This window comes from Camellia sinensis, chromosome 5, assembly GCF_055761805.1.
Source record: "Camellia sinensis isolate YWXY chromosome 5, ASM5576180v1, whole genome shotgun sequence".
NCBI classification, from domain to species: Eukaryota; Viridiplantae; Streptophyta; class Magnoliopsida; order Ericales; family Theaceae; genus Camellia; species Camellia sinensis.
In genome coordinates, this window is record NC_138965.1 from 175,342,862 (window position 1) to 175,358,806 (window position 15,945).

The window sequence follows — 15,945 nt, forward strand, 5'->3', positions numbered from 1 at the left end:
ATGTTGTAACTGGGAATAATTGAGGTCACAGATTGAATGAGAGTGGTACTGCCAGCAAGAGATAGATTTCTAGCTTTCCACCCTGAGAGTCTACTCTTCATCTTTTCTATGATCTCATTGAACATTGGCTTGTTAACTCTCAATTGGAGAAGTAGGGATCCCAGGTATTTACCAAGATCTTACGTCAGGGGGATCCTACTTTGAAAGCTTAGGTCATAGCTTTATGTCTAGGAAGGTTAGAAGAGGCAAAAAGTTTAGATTTAGCATGGTTGACTTTCTGCCCAGACACATCACAAAATTCAATGAGAACATCCATGATAATTTCACAGTTGGGTTGATCAGCTTTGGCAAAGAGTATGAGGTCATCAGCAAAGAACAAGTGAGAAAGTGGGGGACTATTTCTAGAGGCTTTAATGCCCTTCCAAGTGCGATCTTTAACTTTCGAAGTGATCATGTTTGAGAGTCTTTCCATATAGAGTACAAAGAGGTAAGGTAAGGTAAGATTGGGTCACCTTCCCTTACGCCCCTTTCATTATGGATACCATTAATCACTTCTCCATTCCAAAGTATGGAGGAGTGGCTATTAGTAAAGGCGCTCATAATCAAATTAACCCAATCCTCATTGATTTTAAATTCAAACAGATTATGTCCACCAGATTTACATGAGCTATGTTACTAGAGATTATCAAACAGAATTTCTCAAACAGATTATGTCCAACAGATTTTGGCACATAGCCACTTATAATCACTTCAGATTATGTGTATTATAACATGTGTATGTACAGGAATATCTGTTTTTTGTGAATGTATTAACTTAAATCTAAAACACATAGCTACAAGACTAATGATCTTAAGTGAAAAACAGAGTATAGTTTAGATCTTGGGCTGTATATATAGTTCAGATTGTGTATGAATTAGTGTAGACAAATTTAGTAAAACTATTGTGTCTACTGTATTATAGTGTAGCATAGTGTACACAGATTTATAAATCTAAACTATACACAATATGTATTATAGTTTAGACAGATTTTTAGAGTATAGTTTACATTTTGTAGTATAGTGCAGTATATATTGTTCAGATTGGCTTTGATTTTTGCTGATCTGTTGGTTCTGAGTGGACTGCACTAATTTTGGTTTTCAGCTGCTGATCTGTCTGTTTTCCTTATCTGTTTTGAGGTATCCTTGGAAGGCTTCAGTTTGGTTCTGAGTGGATGCAGGGTTGGGCTCTGGAAATGAGATGGGTGAGGCTTGCAATCAGCTAGGCTGCTTCTTCATTCTGCTTCTGCGTTGAGCTGGTATTGTTTTGCATTCTATCAGATCTCAGCAGAGGTGTGGTCTACAGCAACAGAGAAACTATCTGCTTTTTTTGGCTTTTTCTCTGTTTTGTATACTCGTTGGCTTCTCACCAACTAGGAGGTTGGAGCTTGTTTTTAGCTCCAAGCTCCTCTTTATTGATGTAAATTTTCCTCTTCCATCAATAAAGTTTTTTTTGCCGTTCAAAAAAAAATATATATATATTGTTCAGATTGTGTATTATAGTGTAGACAGATTTATATATACTGTATTGTAGTGTTGACAGCTTGTGTATTATAGTGTATTATAGTGTAAACATAGTATAGTTTAGATTTTGTGAGACAGATTTCGAAAGAAAGACAGAGTATAGTGTAGGCAGATTTAGAATGCAAACATGTGGCAAGGGTAGATTTAACAGATTTTTTCCAGACGGATTTTTTGCAGACAGTACATGTTTACTAACAGAGTTTAAAAAAAAAAAAAATATATATATATATATATATATGTGTGTGTGTGTGTGTGTGTAGGAGAACATAACATTTTTCAAATCCAAACAACATATAATGGATTCAAGTTTAAAAAAAATCGAACTCACCATAGCAGCCATTGCGATAGGAAATGAGCGAGACCCATTGGTATGATTGTACGGCAATTGACTCCTATTACTCTTGCCAGCTTTTGACCGTTTCTAAAAATAAGTCAAGCAGATAAACAATATTTTTTGTCAATATTAAGGCATATCACATTTTCACATAGATGTATGTACTCTATCTAGTCTATTATTTTACCTGGTGAGATGCATCTTGCCATGCCACATCGATCAAATGCTTCCAATTATCTAAACTCACCCCTACGGGCGGATGACCATAGATCTCATCACGTGGAAGTCCTTCTAACAATTCGAACTCTTGCTTCAAGGTGTACCTCCAATCTTTGTACAACCCATAGGCCTTCTTATTCACAATCTCCTGTGCTTGTAAGTCATTGTGGAAATCGTCTCCAATTTGAAACTTGTCCTACATGCAAAACAAATTGAAATAGTAATCATTACATATTAGTCTTTCTTATTACTCACATAATACAATTACATATTGTGGACAAGTAATATTAGTTACAAGAACTCCTTGGATGACGGCAGCTTTAGTAGTCTCATCAAGATCCAGCCATGACTTCACATCTTTCAAAGGGCACAAGGTTCTAATTTGAATTCCTAACTCGTTAGTTGCTGGAGTGGCATACTTGCCAGTCATTGCATTCAACCCACGATCGATGTGAACATAACATTTTTCCCCTTTGTTGGCTCTAATTATTTTTTGTATGCCCTTGCCAAGTGTCGGTCCACGTACACGTAGGGGCTTCGAAGTCCCTGTTAACAACATAACATCATGAAAATTGCCTAAAATTTGGCTACAAAAAAACAATGGCAATGGCATGTGGTAATTGACAAATTTTATACACTTCATTCTTACCTACGCCACTCGGCTGCGTTTCGGATGGGGCTTGTGTCTCATCAGAATCATCCATTGGTTGGCTAGTGACATGATGAGATGGTCCCACATTTGATCGGACGGGTACAACAGGAGACGGAGCAACGGGTGATCCTAAAGGAATAGCAGCTGGCGAGTCTGTTTCTGGCTGCGTGAGTGTCTTCTTCCGAAGCCGACCAGTCTTTAAGCCATGAACCATTTTCCAATCTGCAATAACATAAGTAACACTATATACATGAACTAGACAAAAATAAGTCCGCTTGATTATTGCAGACAAAAATAATACATGAACTAGACAAAAATAACACAATAACAAAAATAATACATGAACTACACCATTTTCCATTTTCCATTTTCCTATATACATGAACTACACAAAAATAAGTCCGCTTGGTTCATGCATATAGCAATAAAGAACTGTTTGTAGTTCAAGCACGTGTCCGTTAGTGGTTCATCAGAGGTGCTTGAGCTCTGCACCCAGCTTTGATGACAGTGGGAAATTTTACTGCCCTTTTTGTGCATATTCTCATGCAATTTTGAAGTACTTTGAAGTCAAGAAAAAGGCGTCTTTAGCTAGGAAAGATCTCGCTGCTTTCATTGGATTGGAGAATGGACATCGGGCAAACAAACTTTGTAAGAGATTTCTTAGATCAGAGCAAAATCAGTTGAGACGAGATGACAACGTGAATGGAAACAATCAAACAAACTACAATGGAAACCATGTAGATGAAGTCAATAGTTCTCAATACAGAGAAAATGTAGAAGCTAAGAAACAAGCAGAACCTTCAGTATCAGGCTTTAATGGCAATCTATCTTGTCGAGAAGGTGGTGTGACCGTAAATGATGGAACACTTGCGGAGACACAACAGATTGATGAACGCTCTGGTTCTAAGCTTCATGAAGATAATCCATCTTGCAGAGATGCAGAGATTGTCGATGTGACCAAGATACTTGCTGGAGATAGAAAGCAACAGGAAGTTTTACAACAACCGATTACTGATTCAACCCAAAAAGCTGCATGTCCACCGAATGCTGACGCAGAGGAAAGTTCTGAAGAAGAAAATGATTAGTATTAAATTGGTATTAAAATGATTAGTTCTGAAGAAGAAAATGATTAGTATTAAATTGGTATTAAAGTTCTGAAGAAGAAAATGATTAGTATTAAAATGCTGCATGTCCACCGAATGCTGCATGAAAAACGTACAAATCTCGGGCTCTATCAAATTAGTATTAAATTGATTATATACCATGTGTTGCTTACTGTTGCTTGGCACCAAAGGACACGAGAAACCGTTGCAAAAGCACTTCAAATAGGATATCGTCCTACAAATCAACAGTAGACAAGTGTTTAAATGGATGTAATGGACATATTTTGTGTATTCTATTATGTAATTTGAATGTAGTGTTTGAACGAATCTGTTTTATTATGGATTGAACAATCATAACCTGGAGCATTTTATTATGAATCTGTTTGAATGGATCTGGAGCATGACAGATTGAGCTTTTAGGCAGATGCACAGAATGGATTTGTTTGAATGGATCTGTTAAAAATCTGGAGCATAACAGAATGAGCATTCAGGCAGATTCACAGAAGGGATTTGTTTGAATGGATCTGTTCAAAATCTGGAGCATAACAGATTGAGCATTCAGGCAGATTCACAGAATGGATCTGTTTGAATGGAGCATTCAAGCATACAAAATCTGGAGCATTCAAGCATTCAAATTCACAGACATACAAAATCTGTTATGCTTGAATGCTCATTCAACATACAGATTCAGCATTCAAAATCTGGCCCATTCAAAGACATTCAAAACCTGGAGCATTCAAGCAGATTCATAGACATACAAAACCTAGAGCATTCAGGCAGATTCATAGATTCATAGACATACATTCAAAACCTGGAATATTACCATAAAATATACCACTTAAACTCAGATTTGTACCACCTAAACTCAGATTTTACCATAGACTTTTATACCACTTAAACTCAGATTTGTTTTCTTAACAAGAGAAGAATGTCAAAGCCATAGGCTTTTTGACGCTCACAAATCATAATAGCGAGGGAGGGCCAATTGGAGAAGATGATGGACGAAGGAGGCTGCAATGGTTGACGACAAGGCTATAAAGGTGACGGAGCATTTTACAAATAGCATACTTACCGTGGGAAGTTAAAACTCCAAAATCCTATACATGCAAGTTTAAGTACTACTAGTCCTGCACTAACAGTGGCCACAAACATATATTATAATATGTGACCTAAAGCAGCTAATAATTAATATCCATTAAAAAAAAAAAAAACCAACCTGAATGACAATCCTGTGCTACAGGATTACCATTACGGGTAACTCCACAGAGTAGACCAGCAAGCTCTAGCAAGCAGCCTGGTTTTGGGTAGTTGGCAATGATGTATTTACCGACAATGAGAAAAGCGAGTGCAAACACCATAGAAAAGAAATTTTTAATTAACAAAGTTAAAATCCCTCATCTTGTTGGACAGTATAGGTTTGTAGGAAAGACTTGGATGTGAAACAAAAGTAAGAGGATGTCAACTTCGGGTACAAATCAATTGAGCCAAAGAGTTGTTTGGTGCAGAAAATCCCTATTCGTAAGTCCAAGATAAGCATCCCTTGTACAGTAATATGATTATATAAGTATATTTCAAATTACCACGTTGTCATGCAAAATGAAATGTTCCATTCTTCACACCTAACTGTTGGTATTAATATAAAAAACTACCCATGGTACATATCAGTGGTTCACCCCTAACTGTTAGTGTTAACATAAAAAATACCCAAGCTACATAATAGCAGCTGATCAGAGGATGACTGGATCTTCACTAGCAAACAATTTCCTTTAGCAATCAATATGCCTTAGTTAGTTGAAGAATTTATGTTAGAAAAGCAAACTAACCTCACATTGCCTACAACAGAAAACATTATTGTCATGTAAGATTGATGATCCACCATTTAACCAATAGAAAAATGCATTGCTACAGTCCAAACCAAATTAAAATTAAGGCTTGTATCCTATTCAAGTGAGATAGACTACATAAATCATTTTTCACTATTCTACTCTATCAATGTTTGTATACTTGATTAATTATACAAATTCACATGGATTACATAATATGCCAAAAGTACTCTTTCACTTGAGCTAACATATGTTAAAAAATTCCATATGTTACAAAATGGGTAATACTAGAATGAAGATGCCAAAAGTACTCTTTGCCCTAGTTTATGTAGCAAATGGGTTGATTCACCCCAAGCATTGCCCTAATTTTTCATTTGAAACACATTTCAATAACAATGCCCTAATTGAGGGCATTTCGTACTTCATATTCTGTGTGTTTTGACACACACACACACACACATATATATATATATATATATATATATGTATGTATGTGTGTGTGTGTAAACAGAGACAGATAGAAACTGAGGCAAATCGAGAGGGAGATACAGAGAGAGGGAGAGACAGATGCGAAATTCAAACATACCTGGGAGGGAGTTCGGGGGATGATCCAGTTCGGGGGAGTTCGGGCGATGGAGACTATTCCTGTACAGAAAAGGGCAGAGGCGTGAGTGTACATATGATTTGGGAAAATAATCCAGTATATATGGAATCAATGTTATGAATATATGATTCGTGTGTGTGTGTAAACAGAGAGAGAGAGAGAGAAAGAGGGAAACCGAAAGGCCGTGTGAGATGTTTAAGAAATGGAGAGGGAGATACAGAGAGAGAGAGGGAGATACCTGTACAGCAACTCTTGCGATGGAGACAGAGCAGTGATAGAGGCAGGAGTGCGAGAGGGAGGGAACTGGGATCCTTTTGCAATGCAAATAGAAGAAGTAATATTCCCTCCACAATTTCGTGGGACGTTTGGCGACCAAAATGAAATTAGTCGCCGAAACTAATTAATTCTAAAGCAACCTTTTGGCGACCAAAATTTTGGTCGCGAAAGGTATAAAAGTGAAAATTTTTTTTTTTTCTTTTCATTCGACAAAACAAATCGAAAAATTATAATTTTGTTCTAAAATTTCAAAAAAAATTCGGTAAAGATAAAAAATAACAAAAACAAATAGTAAATAAAAATAGTAAAATCGAACCAATGAGCAAATCGAACCGTAACATAACAAATATATTAAAATTATATTTAAATAAAAATATAAGTAATAAAATTTTAAATTATAAATATTAAATTATCTTAAATATTTGTCCTAATATTTTTTTCAAAATACAAAATTTAAAATTTTTTTCAAATACATAATTTAAAAATTTTCCCTATAATTCAATATTGTAAATATTTTTTTAAAAGACTAATACTATACAAATAGAAAAATTTATTGTGAATTTCTTATTTTAAAATAAATTAATATAAAAAACAAATTTATTTATAATAATCATATTATCGCATTATTGTCAAAATTTATTTATTAATTTTAAATTTTTTTTTTTGGGTGGTATGAATTAGAATAGAGATGAGATTGAGAAGTTTTTTTTCTTCCACAGGACTAATAAAAAAATAAAAGAAATCAAACACAAACTCAAACACAGGGAAGCCTTCAAATTGGTCCCAGATTTGAAACGGTCAACTGTGATCAAGATTTTGTCTGCTTTTGTCTTTCCAACTCTGTAATTCACTTCTTTCCAATACATAGGTCGATTGATATATACATATATACATATATATATATATATATACACATTTCCAGAGACACATGATTTTCATTTTTCTTCTTTTTTCTCTTCTCCAGGATCCCCAAATTCCTCATATATATACACACACATTTGCAGAGATATATTAATAGTGAAACTCACAACTGTTATGTTGCTGATAAAATCCACCCTTGTTCTGAGAGGCTTTATGAAATGCTGCATGAACTCTTTCTACTGATGAAGGGAGACACTAATTTTACAAATTTTGAATATTTTATGTAATCAGTACACTGCATTGTGCCTAAGTTATGTGGTGGTGCAACGGACGGAGTGAATTCAAATATAAGAATATTTGAGATTAAAGAAAATTGACTTATTATCTTCTTTAATTCAAGCTGTCATCATCAAAATTAAGGTCAATTAACTGTCATAATATTATCATCAGGATTGCCTCTAGTCTATAAAAGTGGATCAGGCATGCAGTGTTGCTATAGACTAAATTTGTTTTGGTAGTCAAAACTGGTCGCCAAAAATGTGTTTTCTTGTAGTGTTGTTATATAACTATTTTCCCAACTTTGAAAATATTTGTAGAAATGGTGTGGTGCAACCACAGTAGTAGTAGTTGTGGTGGTGGTGATGTGATGATAGTTATGAGGTGGTTTGATGATGTGATGCGGTGATGGTGATAGGATAGTGGTGACATAGACGGTGGTAGCATTGGGAATGATAGTGAATCTTCATCTACTAAGGCCTCTTTTGTGAAGACTAAAAAAATCAAAAATTCAGTTTTTAATCTATTTTCGGTCGCATCATTCTCTTTATTTTTAATCTACTAAGGCCTCACGGTAGTAGTAGTTGTGGTGGTGGTGATGTGATGATAAAAGTCAGATAAAGAAGAGAGATAGAGAGAGAGAGACAGGGATAGAGTGATGAGCGAGAGAGAGAGATAGACAACGTGGCTGCTAAAAGTGTATTTTCTTATAGTGGATTGATAAATCGAGAAGGAGCTCGATAAATTAAATTCATCAGACTGACCTGTAATTATGCCTTTAAATTTTTGCAATGTAAAACTATCGACAAACAGCCAATAACAAGTTGCCCATTTTAGCATACCTTTCGCGTGAGGGCCCAATTATTAAAAGATGTGTTCAACCATCAAATGAAAGCTGTCTACTTCTTCCATCTAAAAATAATAATCTATTTTCAGAATTTAATTTCTTTTTATAATACAATTATTACATTTTAAAAATATTAATTTTTCAAAATTACCTTTTGATAGTGTATTTTTTTAGACATATCAATTGTCATAATTGTACTTTTTGTATTATTAATGGACTAGCGTATGCCCGTGCCTGAAGGCACGGTATAAATAATGTTAGGACTATAATATAATTATAATCGCAACACTATTTAAATTTAAGATTAAAATACAATTATAAAAATATATTTAATAGACTATACTCTACAATTCCAAACAAATCAAATATTAAAAAAATTAAATATCAAATAATGCACACCTTTCAATAATTTTTTTGTTGGTAAACCATAACAGTAATAATTTTTCTCTGAATTTTATTTGTCATTTTTTTTAGTCTGTTGCAATTTGTTTCAACAATTTAAAAAAATTTAAAAAAAGAGGAGGAATTTGCTTGAATCTGAGCCTTGAACACATATATGAGCTCAAATCTTTTTTTTTTCTTTTATAAAAATTAAAAAAAAAATAAAAAAAGGCCTCAGATCTATCTTACTCTCTTTCTCTCTTATCTGTTGAAAATATCTAAGCAGCAAATAAAAAAATGATAAAAGAGAGGACCTCTCCTGTGAAGCAATTCATCAAGCATTTAGTAGACAAAGGAGAATAAGGTATATGTTGATCCAACTTACCAATTACCAATATTGCTTAACTAAACAAATTAAAATCACAAATCTAACAGAGAAGCAGCAATAAATTGTAAGCAACGTAAAATTAATTTTTATTGATACAATAGTCAAAAATAAACAATTTCTCTAAAAAGAATATTACTATATAACATTCTAATAATTTAATATAAGACTTATTCCACACTATATAAACAACGTAAAATTTATTATTTAAACTAATATATTAATTATTTGATTTTTTTTTTTAAAGATAAGGATAAATGGATTTATTTTTTTCCCACAATTTACATTACTTATTTATTCATATGTATAAAAACTTATTATTTCATATTTTCTCAATCATATATTATTTTCAATTTTTATTTTCGAGTCATTAAATTTCTAATTGATGCATATTTAAAAAATACAGGTTAATATATCTTACATAATTACAAAAATGTAAAAATAAATAAATATAGAAGTAAAAAAATCAAAATAAAAAATCTAATGGCCTTCCAATAAATTACAATTTTTGATAGAGAATGAAAGATTAAGAAATCATTTGACAATAATAAACAATTCAAACAATCTCTCATTTATTACACCTAAAATTAAAATTAATCTTTACTTGAATGGAGAAATTATTATACTAATATAATTGATGATTTGACAAATATTTTTCTGATACAGTAGAAGAGGCATGATCCACCATAAAGCTACATGACTCTGATAAGTCAAGATCAATGTTTTCAACTCCATTTGTGATTGCAGAACTGATCCACTGATCAATGTGAAGAGCAGAATCCTTGATCAAGGGAAATTGGACAGCAAAAGAGCCCACTTTTGTGCCTTTGCATCATTGGTGCATAAAGTGATTGACCCGCTTTATAAACTTACACCTCTGCAGTTTCCTATCCAACTCGGATTGACAATTAGATATGCTATTGGAGTAAACAATGCTCCCAAGTATATTAGCAGAATCAAAATAGAGGTCAGCATGATCAATCCAAATGAACTGCCATCGTTCTGATAGGACGCTAGTTCTCACAGCCTCTTTCAATGGCAGCATAGAAATGATTTTGGAAAGAATCCCATCTGGTAGTTGAATTTGGACACACATAAGTTAAAAAAATAAGCATACATCTGTAATTTTACTTAAGCATACATCTGTAAAAAAATCAATATCAGTACAGATTTGGGTTTTGAATTTGGACACACAAAAATTACAGATGCTTGCTTAACACATATATTACTTAAGCCAAATTCAAATACCCAAATCTTTTTATAACATATGTTTGTCATTATAAAAATTCAAAATTCCCAAAGCATGTTTTACTTCTTAAAAATGGATTCTGCACTCCATTTTTACTTCTTTAAGCATGTTTTTTATAAACAGATGTTTTTTACTTCTTATAAAATGGAGTATTTTTGTTCGAAAAAATCTGCTCATTATAGAGATATTACATTCCGTCATATTACTTCTTATGGATTGATGCTCATTATAAAGATGATTTGGGATTAGTAATATTTTATAAAGATTCAAAAACAGATTCAAATATTACTTATCACCACCTTTATCTGCATAAGCAATCAACAATGAGAACAAAGAACAAAGAGAACAATGGCAATACCAGAAAACCCGAACCAGAAAACCCAGAAAACACAGCAGCACAAACCCAGCAGCACAAACCCATGAAATGGACAGCTCAAGAAAACCCAACTGTCGATTCAGTTAAAAAATGGAACAACCTCTCAGACCCATTCAAACAAACACTTAATGGGTGTGAAGCCCTGGACTGAAAAAGAAGATTAGAATCAAAATGATAAAAAGAAAATCTGAAAGCAAGAAGAGATAGCAAGAATTAATCAGAACTAACCCATGAAATGGACAGCTCAAGAAAACCCAACTGTCGATTTAGTTAAAAAATGGAACAACCTCTCAAACCCATTCAAACAAACACTTATTGGGTGTGAAGCCCTGGACTGAAAAAGAAGATTAGAATAAGAGAAAGAGAAGCAAAATGATAATCAGAAAATCTGAAAGCAAGAACAGATAGCAAGAATTAATCAGAAGTGATAATTGAAGATCGCAAGAACAATTGAAAAGTGATAATCAAACAACAGAGCAATTAAAGCAATGGGTACGGAGAGAAAATAATAATTAAAAAATTTGAAAAATCAAACAACAGAGTGATAGAGACCACATTTATTTATGATCGCAAGAACAATTGAAAAGTGATAATCAAACAATAGAGCAATTGAAAAGTGATCTTACCTGGAGAGCAGAAGAAGAAGAACAGGACTGGAGAGCAGAGAGATAAAAGAGGGAATGGGGTGGGTGAGAACAAAGAGGGGAATAGATAAAGATTAATAGAGTGATCTTAAAGATAGAAGGAGATGAGACGTGGGTGAGTAGAATGGAGATGAGACGTGGGTGAGCAGGTACTTTAGTGTTTGGGCGGGAAGGGGATTGATATAAACTTAAGGGGGTTATTTGAGCCGTCCATGTGAATATACAAATGAATCATGACCCTTAAAATGTCCTAGTAGGACAAATGTCTCTAGGATAAATTCAAAATCCGTTCTACTTTATTATATAGATTTAAAAAAATGACAAAATAAGAAATTCATATTATTTTAATAATTAATTTTTTCAAAAAATTTATATTTTGAGATAATAAAAAAAAAGATATTAATATTTTTGGATGGTGGGTGTACAACCTCTTAATAAAAATAAAAAAAAATAATTAATTTTCTTATTTTCATTCGGCTACCAAACAATTTAGTAGCCGAAAGTAGAGGTACAGCGACTAAAAGAAATTTTGTCGCGGAAAGTTGACATTTGGCGACCAAAAGTTTGGTCGGGAAAGATTAAAAATCAATTTTTTTATTTTCATTCGGCTACCAAACAATTTAGTAGCCGAAAGTAGATATACAGCGACTAAAATAAATTTTGTCGCGGAAAGTTGACATTTGGCGACCAAAAGTTTGGTCGGGAAAGATTAAAAATCAATTTTTTTATTTTCATTCGGCTACCAAACAATTTAGTAGCCGAAAGTAGATATACAGCGACTAAAATAAATTTTGTCGCGGAAAGTTGACATTTGGCGACCAAAAGTTTGGTCGGGAAAGATTAAAAATCAATTTTTTTATTTTCATTCGGCTACCAAACAATTTAGTAGCTAAAGGTACCTCTACGGCTACTATATTTTTGTTTAGTCGCCAATTGTCATATGTTTAGCTACTAAAAATTGTTTTAGTCACCAATTGTAATATCTTTAGCTACTAAATTTTTTTTAGTAGCCAATAATCAACATTCCCCTACTAAAAAAAATTAGTAGCTAAAAATCTGACTTTTGCCGACTAATATTATTTTTGGTAGCCAATTCCGTGACTTTTGGCGACTAAATTAGTTTTGGTAGCTAAAAGTGGTCGGCAAAAATGCTTTTTCTTGTAGTGAATGTAAAAAAAATTTAAAAATAAAATTTAGAACTATAAAAATCAAATTAACACAAAAGATAAATTAAAATGACTACTGCTATAATTTGCTCAATAATAAATTATTACTTTGGATGGTAAACCACAATAAACTTAAACCTTTTGAAAAATACTTTTACCATGTAATTTTGAATGTTTATAAAAAAAAAAAAAAAAGTTTGCATTTTGGTCCCTTCAAAATATATATAATTTTACTTCAAGCTTTCCAAAATCTAAATTATTTTTGTTTTGCTATCCTAAATTTTGAAAATTGTCATTATTTTTATGCAATTTTTAGTAATTATAAAATAAATTAGTATTTTAGTCACCCCAAACCTTTGAAAAATCTCATTTCTTTCATGTCATTTTAAAATTTTTGTAAAATAAATTAATATTTTCATTTGCAAAATCTATATAATCTTACTTCAATATCTCTAAAATCTAAATAATTTTGTTTTAACCCCCCTTTTGCACAATTTATGTGCCTGCCACTGCTAGCAAGTGATTGGATGTTCATCTCCATGCCAACCTAGTTTGGATCGTTTTGTCTTACTTTGATACTCTCTGCACTCATCATTTTCTTTCTTTATTAATGTAACATCCTAAATTTTCATCAATAAAGCTCCTTTTTCTTTTGCTAATCCCAAAAAAAAAAAAGTTATTACAAAAAACATTGAAAGACTAATTTCAGTTATATCGTGAGTCGTCAAAAAAATGCCTTTTCAAAAAGTCCAAAGAAGTAACTTTACTGAATTTTATTTAATTTTTTTTAAAATGCCACACATAAATAAATGCACTTTTAAAAATTAAAAAAAAAAAATTGTGCCAAAAATTTTACTTTTTGATATCAAATTTTTGTATTCAAAATTATAGTAATTTATTATTAGATGTCCAATTTTATAGCTAAAAATACAATAACAACACTTTTAACAACTAAAATATTTCAACCATAAAAACTGATATCGTTTCTAAATATTTGTCTCTAAAAAATCTTAATTTCTATTTTTATATCATTACCTCATAAATTGTGGTAGCCTAGCAAGGTATTCTTTGCATAAAGTGTCACTAGTCTCGTGTCAATTCCATCTTTTGCCTCAAATAATTTGCTTTTTTATTCCTTTTTATTTTTTGTGCTAAGTTTGAATGGTTTTCCTCTATCTCTCTTTTTTATTTTTTCAAATTAAAACTAGAACAACAAAAGTTAGCAATTGATATAGGGACAAATGATGTACTGCTCAAAATAAGAAAATGTCAAAATAGTATTTTGGAATGGTCTGCTTTTTCTTGATGCATATTTGTCCAAGGTGTGTCCACAAAGAAAGACCTATTTATGTTATTATATGTATTCATGGATTAGACTTCAGAAAGCTCTTGGAAATTACCTTAGCATTCTATGTAATAATACAAGGACAAGAACATTTCATGAAGCCCTTGAAAATTGCTTGATTTTGTACTATACAATTGTAACTATCACTCCACAATCCTAATGTTTTATGCCATGTGACCTGTGTTTATGTTTGCCACAAACTTGTACATATGCGTTTGCATACATTTGTTTTTGATTGGCATGGATATTTAAAGGCTGAAGCCCTTGTCTCTTACTTGTTCTTTCAAATCTACTCTCTAGGGAAAGAGGCAGGCGCTTCTAACTTTTGTCTCCCTTCCATTTCTTCTTGGATTGTTTTTTCATTACTATTTTTTCTCTAGATAGATCTGATTCTTCTTTCATGTTTATCACCATACTAGCCACGATCATTCCTTCTATCTTCATCATCAGCCTGCCACTCAAGAAGTTTTTAGATTTAAACTCTAATTTAATTCATCACCAAGGTCCGATGTTGCTATAACACGTTTTTTTTTTTTTTTTTTTTTTTTTTTTTTTTTTTTTTTTAATGTTAGGCGACCACCTCATATCTAGAATAATTTATTTTGTAACATAAAGGCAGAGATTACGACACTACAGCTATCAATTATGACGATGGACAAATCGTGAAGATGTTTGGTGGTGTGATTGTTTTGGTTTTTTTTTATTTATTTGTAATAATGCTTCTCTATATGGAGGCTTCCTCCCTTAGTATAGATTTTCTCCTCCCTACATGGAGGTTTATTTTTCTCCTTGCATGGAGACTCTATTTATCCCTTTTGGAATCCATCTTGTATTTCGATGTATATTATTAAATAACCTATTGTTAAATATGTAATGTATTAAGTTCATACTTTTCAATAAATAAATAAGATATTTAAAGGCCTCGTTTGATTCGGTGTAACTTTTCACAAGTTAAAAGATAATAATTAAAATGCGTAAAATTAATAATATCCCCTCTTAGCTTTTTAAAAACAAATTTTAATTAGTTTTTCCCATAAATTTTAAACAGAAACAACAACTAATACTCACAGAGACTCTTAAAATAACAATATATAAGGTATTACCCTAACCATCCTTGATGTTTAGAAAAAAAATATAATAAATCCATCCAAATTGGCATAATTACATTAACCCCTCTTTTAGTAAGACAAAAACGATTGAAATTAATGCAAATTGTGTGTAAATAAGGGATAAATAAGAGAAAAATATTCATTTCAGTGTAAAAGATATAACAATAGTTTTCTATCCTTATGACTATCGAATTATTGATAAAAAAAGGGAGGCAAAGTGTTAAATGGATTAAAATCTCGAAAAAAACCCAATATAATTATGTTAGATTTGTTAAACTCAATGCATTTTTTTAAAACATCAAGGGAGATTAGTATAATTTATCCACACACACATATATATATATATATATATTTAAGATTAAAAAAAAATGTAATACAACCTAACAATTGTTATAAGCTTTTATTACAGACTAATATGGCATATAGTAATTAATAAAACTTTGGTATCTGAAATGAGACTTCACTACAGTAATATAATATATAGTAATTGGCTAAGTAATTTTTCAAATGCAATAAGCTTGATGGGGTTCATAGGGAAAGAAAGAAAGACAAGCAGGAGAGAGAGAGAGAGAGAGACAGTTGAAGGGCATGGAGCCAAAGTTGACATGTTTCAAAGGGGCAAGAAAGTAAGTAGGTAGCGTAGAAGTATGTATAAACTTTTTTGGGTCATGTGGGTTGGGTTGGGTTGGGTATGACCCCTCCTAAAATGCTATAAAGTAAAATTCATGTTAGGTT